Source organism: Hemicordylus capensis, chromosome 3 (assembly GCF_027244095.1).
Source record: "Hemicordylus capensis ecotype Gifberg chromosome 3, rHemCap1.1.pri, whole genome shotgun sequence".
In the NCBI taxonomy this organism is placed as follows: domain Eukaryota; kingdom Metazoa; phylum Chordata; class Lepidosauria; order Squamata; family Cordylidae; genus Hemicordylus; species Hemicordylus capensis.
In genome coordinates this window covers 181,015,268-181,028,555 of record NC_069659.1, presented here as the reverse complement: position 1 = coordinate 181,028,555, position 13,288 = coordinate 181,015,268, and the positions used below count along the sequence as shown (strand labels likewise).

Sequence of the window (13,288 nt, the reverse complement as noted above, 5' to 3'; positions counted from 1 at the left end):
GCATAGGATGATTGGCATCCTATGTGCACTACACCACCACTCACTCTGGGCCACCCCAGTGCCCCCCAAGTGGAATTATGGGTCTGCTGAAACTTCCATTATTCCCTATGGGGGGAAATCTTAAAGACATGTAAATTTCAACAATTTCTAAAAAATCAGCCCTTTGCCCAATTCCTTTGAAATGAGAGTGGTAGCATCCTTGCCACCATTGGGCACTACCACCCACCACACCCCGCTCTGGGCCACCCCGGTGTCCCTGACGTGAAGCTATACGTTGGCTGGAATCCCCATTATTCCTTATGGGGAATATCTTAAAGATGCATAAATTTCAACAATTCCTAAAAAATCAGTCCTTTGCCCAGTTCCCTTGAATATGGGTAGTAGTTTCCTTGCAACCATTGGGCACTACCACCCACCACACTCCGCTCTGGCCACCCCTGTGCCCCAGATGTGAAGCTATACATTTGCTGGAATCCCCATTATTCCCTGTGGGGAAAACCTTAAAGATGCATAAACTTCAAAAATTCATTAAAATCAGCTCTTTGCTCAATTTCTTTGAAGGGTGGTAGCTTCCACCCATTGGGCACTACCACCACCCCTACCCTTTTTGCCCCAGGACTCTTAAAAAAAAAAGAATCAATTTGGATTCAGAAAAATTTGGATACAAATCAAATCGGGGTGATTCTGGTGAGTCAGATTTGGACCCAAAACAAATTGGGGATGTTTCAATTTGGATACAAATCAAAACAGAAAGATCAATTCGTGCACAGCCCTATTAGGCAATTCCTAACCTGTTTCTCATTTCAATGGGACTATTTTAAGCAACGTCCCTCATCATGAAGGGCACTGTCATTAGTAAATAGCACACCTGCAAAATACAGCTACATAGTGACCAGGAAAGCATCGGGGTCTTTGATTATGTGTAATCTGCAGGCATGAGAGAGCAATGTAATACTTGTGGTGGTCCATGGGGCCCTTTCTAAACAACAGCTTGCAGACTGTACCAACAGCTTGGTATATAGAATTGGCTTCTGAGTACTTCTGGTACTAAAATATACCAAGGAAAATAAATGTATGTTTCAAGAAAAGTTTAATGAAAACAAAAACAGTTCAGGAAAAAGATTTTGGCTCTACTGAGCAGAAAGTACAATGTTACAGTTTATATCGTGTTTCTCAAACATGGTGTTTGAATGGACTTCTATTGATTCTCAATTACCCGGGCATTCTCTGTAATGCACAAAGTCCTCTGGGGGAAGAAAAAAAGAAGAAACCTTGCAATATTCACTACAACTAGCATGGATGTATTCATCTGATAAAAAGGAAAGTCAGAGTCTGACTTCTGAGAGGCCAAATGGACTGTTTGACTTGTATAAAGTCTCTGCACATAAACTCAGAGAAATGCAGCCATCATGTCTATCCTGGCCCTTGGTGAAAAGAAGTCTGCTGCCTTTTATTTGAAATTTGCAAAAATGTCTGGCAACAAGCTCAACTGTCTTGTTTTCAAATGAAAGATTATGGGCAACTAGCCAACCATTTCTTTAAACCACTAAGCTGGGTTTAGCTTAGTGTAGTAAGCAGTCTTCGGGCAGCCACTAAGAGTAGCTATGACCCCTCTGATTAGCTCTGATTAGTAAATGAGAGGTTTCCTCTTTAAAAAACAAAACCTGGCTATGGATTGTTGTGGAGGAGAGCAGCATTGGAAGGCAGATTTAGAATGGATAGCACTGTCCACCCACCCACCCTTTCCCCCCAGCCCTCTGCTTTCCTGACTGGGACTGAAATTTCCTCAAAGTGAAATAAGAAAGAGGAACATCAGGGTTCATCCTAAAAAGATTTTTCTCAGATGGTGTCTCTGCATCCCTAGAACGAAAACAAAAACCAGACTAGTTAATTCTAACTGAAGAGGCCACAAACGTCATGGAGATTCTGATATCATTACAACACAGAAGCATTTTGAAGAGAGGTGGTCTGAGAGTGAAAACAGAACACAGATATAACCTCAGAAAATCAAAACAGGAAAGGTCCATTCTAATACTGAAAACTACATGTTTGTCTCTGTTACAGAGCCTGAGCTTTAAAGGACTAACTTGGGTTGTGTAATTACAGACTTCTGGGATGAATCTGTATTGGTGAAATACATTATTCACTAAGCAGTGGAGCTAGACCTGTGCTACAGCAAACAGATGTCATCCATGGTTTTTTGGTTTTTTGTTTTGCTTTGTGGAAATAAATGGTAGAACAGGTTGGGTGGGGGGTGGGGCGGAGAGTGGCTACTCCATGCATTTTATTACACAGAGACCACTCCAGGGATGCTAGCAGGATAATGCGGGCAGGGGGGTGGGAATACCCAGCCATATGAGTTTTGGAAAGATGTTTCAAGCTTTCAAATGGTTCCATATGGTAACAGCGACGGAGGTTAATATGCAGCAGATCAGAGGTAAAGCAGATTTTGTGCATGACATGTACAGCTTTAATCCAAAGTGGGTAATTCGCTGCTGTCACACAAACTTAATTCAACAAATGGAGGCCATGGCGCCTGTCCACATTGAAGAGTTTTATCTCTTTTGCATCAGTGAATACAAACACAGCTTTTTGTTAGCAAAGTAGTAAGTGGCGTGGCAACTTCACCTGCTTTTGCTTCCCGAAGTCTCAGGCAAAAGTCTGACAGCCTTTCGCTGGACATGTCAGTGAGCTGGGGTCTTTTTACATACAAAGGAAATCCTCTGCCACCAAACATGGACATCATCATTATATTTATGTCATTTTCTTCCTCCAAGGAGCTCAGGGAAGACCTCATCTGTCCAGATGTTATCCTCACCCAAATCCTGTAAGGTAATTTTGAGAGAGCACAACTGATTCAAAGACATTTCATGGCTGAGTGGGGATTTGAAGCTGCGGGTTCCCACTTCTAGCCCAACACTCTAACCACTATACCACACTGCTTCTCATGATCATGATAATCTGGTGCATTCACATTGTCCATGATGGTATGTAGGACTGAATTTATTTTTATTTATTTTGCATTTCTATCCCGCTCTTCTGCCAAGGAGCCCAGAGCAGTATCCACGGTTATGTTTATCCTCACTACAACCCTGCAAGGTAGGTTAAACTGAGAGATACATGACTGGCCCAGAGTCGCCCAGTGAGCTTCATGGCTGAATGGGGATTTGAACATGGGTCTTCCCAGCCCTACTCCGACACTCTAACCACTATGCCACTTGCATGCCATGAATGGTGTGCACTACAATGGGGTGTACATGCCCATGTCTGCATCCCTGATTGTTATGGACAGAGTGAACAATCCAAGAGCAAAGGAATATCGATTTAATTGTTGCATTTGCATGCATGTACTACAGAAGAAGAAAAGAAGAGTGAGGAGCAGACACTTGCAGTAATATAATCATTTCCTTCGGCTGTTCATTGTCTGTGTCATTATTCATCTCTTTTTAAGGACACTGCTGATTCTGTATGAGTGAATAGTTTATATGGCCTACAAGAGAGTCACCGAGGCCAAATTGATTTTTCTTTACTGAATATATATCATATGCCCTTGGGCAGTTACAGAGGTTAGAAATGTAATGCAAGTGATTATGAAAATGGCATGCTTAAAATGCAGGTCTGCATAATAGGTGCTAAAAACAGGAATTTAAAAGTCTCATCACAATGAGACAGGGCAAGATTGCCAAACTTTCTCTTGCCCATAACATTCAAATGTATGCACAACATATTTATGCACAATGTATTGATAATTGTACACCTGTTTACTGAACTGCAATTGTTGACAGTCTTTACAATTCATAGCAGTATGCCATTGGTTATTCCCACCAGTAAGATTTTCTATTATCTAGTTGTAGCCCTGAGAGAAAGTAAATAGTCCTTTCAAGTAAATGAGTTGCATAGGAAGGAGCTTGTACTTCGGATATTAAATTGGGATTTGATAAACCTTGGAAACAACTGAGGAACCCGTCCTCTGCTGTGTGTAAACTCCAAATGCACAACCACCAGATTGTGAGAAGGCAGCTAATCCAAGCCATCCACATCATTTCCCCCCCCCTTTAAATAACTACTGCTTGAGGGGGATTAGTAAACAAGTGATTGAACTATCAAGCGCTGGAACTGATTTCAGTTCAAACAATCAGATATTATGTTTGAAAAGCAATCCCATTTTGACCTTTCCCTGCCCCCATCCAGTGGAAAAATGTCATGCAAATGATGTCAGGTCTCAAAGGACTACAGAATTATAGCAGGCTCAGTTATTGCTGAGACATAGAGACTTCCATGGATTTATTTTATTTTTTGCTGCATGGATGCAATATGAGCTCTCTCCTCTCTTTCATTACCATTTATTTAAGGTAGTGAAAGAGGTAATGAAAATTTAATAAGGGGTGTGTGTGTGCAGCTCCATCCCCTGAGGGGAATCTCTTACAGTGTTTACACTTCTAGTCTCCCATTCATATGCAACCGGGGTGGACCTTGCTTAGCTAAGGGGACAAGTCATGCTTGCTACCCAAGACCAGTTCTCCTCTCCTTGATATGTCTCTCATTAATTTCAGTGGTGCTTCATCATGGCTAAATTAGTCTGGATCCAACTTCATAAAAGAAGCCAAAGAGGAGGTTTATTTGTTCTTTATGCTTCACTTACTTCTTTCCTCCTCCTTAATGGGCATCCCAGTCCCCTCACATCCAAGCAGCTGACCAGGTCTGCACCTGCCTAACATTAGCAGTCCTGCAGCCCTGGATGCTCCCAAATTGCTTGGATGCTTGGGAGCTTGAGCGTATGTGAAGTGTGACTTCGGTTTTAACTCAAAAAGAATGGGGCCTCTGTGTTGGGAAGTTTGGGAATGAATAGTTTAATTAATATTTTAATAAATATAAACAATGCAGTATTTTTAATGCAGTAAAAACTCCTTTAGGAGTTTCCCCCTCCTTTAGGGAAAAGTACTTTATTTGATACTTGAGCAACGGATCTCAGTGCTGTTGGCATGCCTAGCAAACAACGCAATCATGTAACAATGGCTGCCATGCTCAGAAGAAATGTGCTTGCTAATCTCTCTCTATCTCTCTCTCTCTCTCCCTCTCTCTCTCTCTCTCAGATGTGAGGAACATTTGCTTCTGAATTCCCTCTCCTCAAGAGATAGTGCCTCCTCAGGGCTCCTCTAGCACGAGCCAGTCTACCAATTCTGCTTCATGTTCTAGACTTTTCCTAAATCCACCATTGCAACCTCTTTAGAAAAGAACGTGTGCAAATACGGTTGCCATTAAACTCCTCCCCTCATTGCCTATAAAATGCTCTAGGCCAGACCAACAGATGTGCTGTAATCTATAATCTCAGTAGTCTCTCATATAACTCAGCCCTTATAAATAAACACTAAAGGTTATATTGACTTTTATCCCCAGGTCATCAGCAATAAAGCTGGCATCATGTAGCACAATAAAGATATGCAGATACATATTAAAGGTATTATTGGTTTAAAGACCTTTCTTCTTCACATGCCAGGCAAAAGCTTCCATCTGTTGTAGTACAATATTAAGCTCCCATCTTTAATCTTCTCCTTGTTTAATTTGTCTTGTTTGTTTGTTTGTTTTTAAAGTCTCAGTCTTTACATTTCCTGTTATTTTATCTCAATTGTTCCTTCCTTAGTACTGTAACTTTGGTTATCAACCCCTGACTGTGTCCCCCTCCCTCAACATCTCTATCATATTAAGCTTCCGCCCGCTAAACATCTCTATCATATTAAGCTCACAGAAAATAGCAGAATGAGAAAGCAAGAGAATGAACTGTGAAGCACGATGATTGACACTGGACACCAAAAAAAATTTGTACCATTGCCTAAACATTGGAATCCAGCCTTTGGGAGCCACCTAGAGGTTGTCACCAATGGTGTGCCTCCTTATCCCTTTTTTTCTGGCACAGATGTGACTCTTCCATGTGCCTGATTCCTTTAAGCCTCCAGTGCTGAGGCCACACGAGTCTGCTCCCTTGCATCTCAACACAGCAGATGGGGATAAACGTGGGATCAGATATCCAAACAACCAAAGTGTTGGCTTAGCATTCTGTTTTATAGCTGCTTCCCTCACAAACACAAAGTAATCTTATATAGATTTAACTAAGCATTTATTCAGAATTCTTAGTTAACTCCATTTTCTTCTTTCTGACTCCACTTCTCCCCTGGACACACTCATTCTCTACAGGATCTCCACTGGGACAAGCTTCTACACAAATAAACGTAAAAGATACTGGATATAATACAACACACCCTCCTTCATTACATTTTATGTTACTTTTCAAGAGACTTCTAAGTCATTCACAGTCTGCCCTTAAATGTTAAAATAGGAGCAGGAAAAGCCCTTCTATAGCTGTGCCCAAGGAAGATGTTGAAAAAGATAGGGAGACTTCTTAAAGAAAACCAGAGTATCGCATTGTTTTGAAAGAAATCTGGAGAGAGCTTTTCAGCATTGGTATATAATCTCTTCTACCATTGTATTGGTGGAGTTGCATGGGAGAGGAAATGAGGTTGTGGGAGATTCTCTTCTTCCTAATCATGATCTTGCCACCATTACCCAGGCTTTGGTAATCTCTAGTTAGATTACTACAAAGCAGTGGTGCAGGCCTTGAAGGTGATTCAGAAGCTCCAGCTAGTCAAGACCTCTCTATTTATAGTGACTGTATGGCAATGTTCCTCTGATATAAAACATTATAGCAGTGTGAGGATTCAGCTTTGTTAGGCATATGGCGAGAACCCAGAGCTCTCAGAAGGGCCTTCTGAGACCAGACCACATCTATTTGTACAGGCTTTGTGTGGTGGCAGCAGAGTGACACTCTTGGCTGAGAGAATTGCTTCATCATTATCTCCTCCCATCTGCCAAAGTAAGCTTCACCACAAATATTGAATGGCTGGGTGGGTTTGAAGGTCCACTGAGAGAGGAAAGGGCCATGGAGAGCAGTTTGCAGAGGGCCTCCTGAAATCTGGATCCAGCCGATTCCAACCATAAATGAACTTGATAAATAAACAAAAAAATGAGCTATTGTTGGGCTATATACACCCAAATTCATTTTTTGAATGCATGCAGTGCCATGTGAGCTCCCAGTTCTGTTTAAATATCTCTCTTTTTAAAAAGGACAAAAGGCTTTCATTTCTTTTCATATCATTTTAATTATTTAATTTATCATATTTATATACCATTGTGAAACAAAACCATAGCGAAGAAGGAAGGGAGTGTGTTGCTGGCTCTCAGATGGTTGCGGTTCACAGTAATTGTCTCCTGAGTGACTTATCCTTTTTATAAAAAGGCTTTCTGAAAGGAACATAGCTGCATTGGTTGCAGCAGACCTTGCCAACTAAATATGATGTTGGAAAGTCACATTGTTTCACAATGGTTTTGCCATTGTTTCACAGATTCAGCAATAATAGCAGGCCCAACTGGAGTATCAGGTACCCCTTGCGCCCAATAGGGGAGGTTCGTTCCTGGGCGGATGGAGCCCAATAATCAGCCCAGACGAGAGGACTTAAGATCCTAGATCAAAGCTTTATTTGCCCTTAAGAAGCAAAGGTGTATTACAACTATTAATGATAGATCAGCATCTTTTTTGTTTACTTTTCGGACTCCTGTGTTTTTTCAGAAAATTGGTCATTTTGGTGGTTTGGTGATGATTTCCCTATATGTCAAAAATAAAGGTCTTTTTGCAATCTGCAGGAAGAAGCCTTTGAGTATTGGCTAAGTATGGGCCATTCCAAATGGCTTCTTCTTCTCCTTCTTCTTGTAACTTCCCAAAAGTTACATTCCAGCAGGAGAAATTTGTGGCAGGTGGGGTGTGTGTGTGTGGCAAAGGCAAGAGCAGCTTGTCAGGCTTTCTTTAGCTGCTAGCATAACCATATCTGGGAACTGTAGTCTGCCAAGGCTTAAGCTCTAGCAACCCTCCATTTCCAGAAATCACTGCTCTGGGGTCTTCTTGTTGGTTAAACTTACAGGCATAATTAGGGTCCAAGAAAAAACACTCCTACATGCACACAGACACTCGCTGTCACTACTGCTGGAACATAGGTATTGGGTATACAGAAGGAGTTCAGGTTGGATCTGATTGATCTTTTAAGTGTTTTGTGAGTTGAGGCAATAAAAAAAAAACACCCCAAACCTCAAGAAATGATCTAGAATAGTTTAATTTTAAAGACAAGTATTCTCAACCTGAGAAATAAGGCTACCTTATGCTGGACCAATGGTCTGCCATTGGTCCACCTAGCCCAGTATGCTGTATACTGACCGGCCACTGTTATTCTTGGTTTCAGACAGAGGTCTTTCCCAGCCCTACCTTGAGATGAGGGTGGCTGGACCTGGGATCTCCTGTATACAAAGCATGGGCTACAGCACTAAGCAAGAGCCTTTCTCCATTCTAATTATTATTAGAGCAAAAGGAGTTTCCTTTAAATGTGTTATACTTGCAACCAATCCTATCTCAAATCAACTATGAAGCATCATTTATAGAGGCTGTTCTTCTCACGAGCAGCCAAGACTGGGTTAGGGCAGCTAAGGTCACCCGCGGCATCACAGCTAAGAAGCCGGGCTCTTAAACGAGGTTAAGGGAGCAAGTGCTCCCTTAGCCCAGTTTACCTGACTGTATGTCAGTGTTGGCAGCTTTCAGAATGGGGTGCCTACCACCCAAGAGGTGCCTGGTGGCGCAGTGGTAAAACTGCTGCCCTGTAACCAGAAGGTTACAAGTTCGAACCTGACCAGGGGCTCAAGGTTGACTCAGCCTTCCATCCTTCTGAGGTCGGTAAAATGAGTACCCATGTTGGGGGCAATATGCTAAATCATTGTAAACTGCTTAGAGAGCTTCGGCTACAGAGCGGTATATAAATGTAAGTGCTAAGTAAGTGCTACCACCCACAAAGCTCCAAGGCAATCTGACACTCCTCTGATTATTGGTGAATTTTAAAATTATTTTGGAATTCCTCATAGGGAATAATGAGGATTGCAGCAAATGTATTTTTAAGTGATTGTTGAAGTTTATGTGTCTTTAAGGTTAGCAATGAGAGTGGATTCATGGTTTGTCATTGAAAACCTTATATGCTACCAAAGAATCTACACTCAGAACACTTCAGATACAACAAAACCCAGTACCCCATGGGTTAGCAACCCATGGGGGTGGTTGGCACCCTCGCTCTGGGCCACCCCAGCACCCCCCAAGTGCAGTTATGGGGCTGCTGAAACCTCCATTCTTCCCTATGGAGAAAAACCTTAAAGCCACTTATGGTGTGCTGGGGTGGCCCAGAGTGAGTGGTGGTGTAGTAAACAGAGGGTGCCACATAAACTTCAAAAATCACTTAAAAATCAGCCCTTTGCCCAATTCCTTTCAAATAATTCTGATAGCTTCCTGGCCCCCCTTGGGCACTACCACCCATCACACTCCACTCTGGAACACCCCTTTCCCCCTGACGTGAAACTATACATTTGCTGCAATCCTCATTATTCCCTATGAGTAATTCCAAAATAATTTTAAAATTCACCAATAATCATAGGAGTGTCTAATTGCCTTGGGGCTTTTTGGGTGGTAGGCACCCCTGGATGTCTACCATCCACCCCACCTTTGTGCCCCTAGGTACTCCATAATAGGGGATAATGGGCTGGTTCAGTTCCATTATACCCTATGAGAGAAAAATAAAAATGAATTTCAAATATTCATAAAAAATCGTACGAGTGTCTGATTGCTTTGGGGGTTGGAAGGTAGGTACCTAAGGGTGCCACCTACCACCCCACCCATTTTGGAGGTTAGAACAGGTCAGAACCAGTTCGAACTGGTTCGTATTGAACCACCCCCAGTTTGGTCCGAATTTGAACCTGCAGCTTGAACCTGATGGCTGGTTTGGTTTGAATTCGAACCATCAAACCACCCTGGTTCAAATTCAAACTGGTTCGAGTTCGAACCGGTTCGCACATCCCTACTACTCTTGTGTCGCCGCATGCTGTGGCGACACAGTAGCAAAACAATGAGGTTAACGCAGCTCTCACTCCGTTGACCTCATTTAAGGGGAGGGGGAATAAGGCAGGCTAACCACCTTGTGAGTGGTAGTAGCTGCCTTTTCAGTGATCATGGGAATAGCCTCAAAGTATAACTTCCCATCTTAGTGTTTGTGGTGCGAAATTAGAGCTGAGCTGACTGGCTTTCCCAGCTTTGCAGATCTCTTTATGGGCTGTGAAAAAGGCTCCCTTCTGGGCATTTTTTTCAGCAGCTCCCTGTGTTTCCCCATCTTATTTGCAGTAGACCTGATATTGGCGGAAGCACCCATGCTCCATGTCACCATACTGCATCACCGTCACCCCCATTCTGGCTACCTGACATCAGAGGTAGGATGGGAAGTACTGTCCTTACTCTCATTGGACTTCATGGTGATGCCATGCACCCAGTAAGGCTGATAAGGTGACAATGTCATGAAACCTATTCAAAGGCAGGTGATGGAGGCATTACCTTCACTTTTGATAACAGAACATAGTCAATTACATCTGGCTATAGAATGACATCACAAAGCTAAATCAGAGTGAGAGCAATGCTTCCTGTTCACATTCTAGCGTAACTGGGGGGGGGAGGGGGATCATGGCAATGAGAGCAGCATCATTGCCACCAGGATTATAAACAAATTGTGGAAAGGGAGCAAACAGTATGTGAGTGTGTTAAGGAGGAGTGAAGCTCCTGTCCTCACAAACACTTTAATACCCAAAATCTTCATTTTAGGACTTTTGGCTTAGCCCAGCATAGAATACCTTTTTGCCTCCAGAAGCTATACCTCACACAATTCCAAATAAATCAGTGCAGAGTGGAGATCAAATGGCCTCTGCATATGAATATCCTCATTTAGATGGTTGCATTCGGAAAATGAATGAAACTCTTCTGTTTCTGCCAGATGGCCCTCCTTAACTTCAGCCAGAGTGTAGACTCTTGCCTCTGATCCTAGGGACATATTCATTAACACATTTTCCTGTCTAAGGAGAGTTAGTCCATCACTGCCTCCACTCACCACCACAAATAGGATGAGTTTACACTTTGCAGTATGAATGAGGTATGCACCCAATTTTGCCTCCAGTGCACCTACATCAATTTTAAAAATAGCAACTACTAAAACAACCCATTTTGCAAAACTGGCCAATGTTTCAAGGTTGTTTTTTTTTAAAAAAAACCCAAAAAATCAAAGATGTGTTTTTTAGCTGTTTGAAATTCAGCATCCCTGTCCAGCTTGATGAAGGAGCCTCTTTACCCATCAGAGAGGATGCCCTTTAAAAGACAATTTCATGATATACTTGAGATTCTGGGATTTTTTTCCTTCAGGAACAGCTGGTGCTGCAAGGTAAAACTTACATGTATTGAGGTTTCAGGATTACTTAAGGTGAAGTGTGTGAATGTTTGAAAAGCTACAGTCTCAAGTCAGTGATAAGTGCTGAAAAGGTAGTATGACGGGCTAAGGAGGAACTGTGCTGGAGGAAAAGAGGCCTGGATTCAGGTCCCTATCCTTCCTGAAGAGGCAATTGTCAAGGCTGACCACACTGACTTTCTGATGGACAGTTAGGCACAACAGCATACAGTCCATTGCTGTGCATATTTAAATTTAAAGGACTCAAAACCAGAGCAGCAAATCATGCAAAGACACAGCAGGTGGCCTCCTCTGTGGGTGGATCATTTGGGCTCACAAAGTTAGTTTATTTATTTACTTACTTATTTCTCAGGACACATGAGCCATTCTCTCCCAGTACCCAAATAGGACCCAGCACATTGTCAATAATTCTATTGGAACATTTGCAGGAATTCTTATTATTGTTGCTCAGTAACAACAATGGAGTTGTTATTCTGTTGCTATGAAAAACAAATCAGCCACACAAAATGAAAATAGTATGTAGGTATGTTAAAATCTTTAGTTAATAAATGATGCTTATGAACTTCATTCTAAAAAGTACCTAGGGAGTGACAAGATTACTATGTGTATTTATAGAACAAATTGGATGAGTAGTTAAATGAAGGAAATATAAGCATAAGCAACATCTCAAAAGCAGTGAAACTCCCAAAGATCATGAACTATCAACCTCTACTGCTTAGCAACTTGATCATGAAAATCTTTAATAAACTTTACCACCAGTAAGTCACAATTGGCAGTTGATTATGCTGGAGGAGAACAAGCATTTCAGGAGGTGTGAACTAGGTGTAGACTAGCATCTACTTTGCTCCTGGGCAGAGCCAATCAGACCCCATAAACTTGGGAGGCCCCCAGAGCCATTGGGACCTCCCAGAGCTATTGGGACCTCAGTCACACCTAGGACTGATCTCTGAACCCCACCCAATGCAGCTCATTCTGCAGTAGCTTTTTCAATAGTCACTCTTGGCAGCTGGTGTTGCTGCTAGAGAGACAGAAGGAGCATTCTGGGACTTGTGAGCTACTATCTACCTCCCTCCTGGGTGGAGCTCTAGAGACAATGGCTGACATGTTACACAGTGTAACATGGATGGTTCCGAACCACCCACACTGCTGTGTGTGTCTAAAACACTGCCTGTACCACTGAGGAACAGCTCTGTTCCATTACTACTACTTTCACAGTCACGGTTATGTGATGACCTGTCCACTATTTCCGAAGTGTTTTAGATGCCCACAGTGGTGCAGGTGGTTCTGAATCATCTGTGTTGCTGCACAGCATTGTCACCACCATACTTAGGGCTGAGCTCTTCTTCTTCAAAATGGATTTTCTTTACAGTGACTGACACCAAATCTATTCTGCACCAGTGCAGCCAACAAGGATACACACGTGGAAGAAGGTTGAGTAGCTGAGTGGATGCTCAAAGTTGAACAGTTTCTTGCAGTATTCGTCCATTTGCACAAGTGTTGCACATGCACAACAAGGCTAGCAGATAGTTTTGCATCATTCCTGGCAACAATTATGGACTGATGAAGAGATTTCACACCAGGAGGTGTGTTGCAGGTTGCGCAAGCACACCCTGTCATACCATGGCAACACACGTCTGGGGTGCAAGCCCCCAACATTACAGAACCTAGCTTGGGCAACATCCATGCACTAATGCAACATATATGCACTAGTGCAGCTTTAGTATGGATGTCAGCCAGAATCGTCATGATTTCCTTTAGACTGTTTTATTTCCAAACCATTATTTAGATTGTGCTTGTGGATAGGAGTATTAACATTTAGCGGATTGGGGGGGGACATGGTATGCTGCTGTGAGCCCACGGGATAGAACAGGATATTAATCAATTCATGTTTTAAAAGGTACTAGAAAAAATAGTTTGCTTTATTCCTG

The 13,288-nt window shown here is 42.4% G+C and overlaps 1 long non-coding RNA gene across 1 annotated transcript; it reads right to left on the bottom strand.

Moving 5' to 3' along the window:
* Positions 1 to 1,749: 1,749 nt before the first annotated feature.
* On the bottom strand, positions 1,750 to 11,766 carry LOC128348993 (uncharacterized). The gene is made up of 3 exons (XR_008318475.1): positions 11,702 to 11,766; positions 2,629 to 2,825; positions 1,750 to 1,860 (listed from the first exon to the last, which is right to left on the bottom strand). It is a non-coding gene; the product is annotated as an uncharacterized LOC128348993 (long non-coding RNA).
* Between the last annotated feature and the right edge of the window lie 1,522 nt (positions 11,767 to 13,288).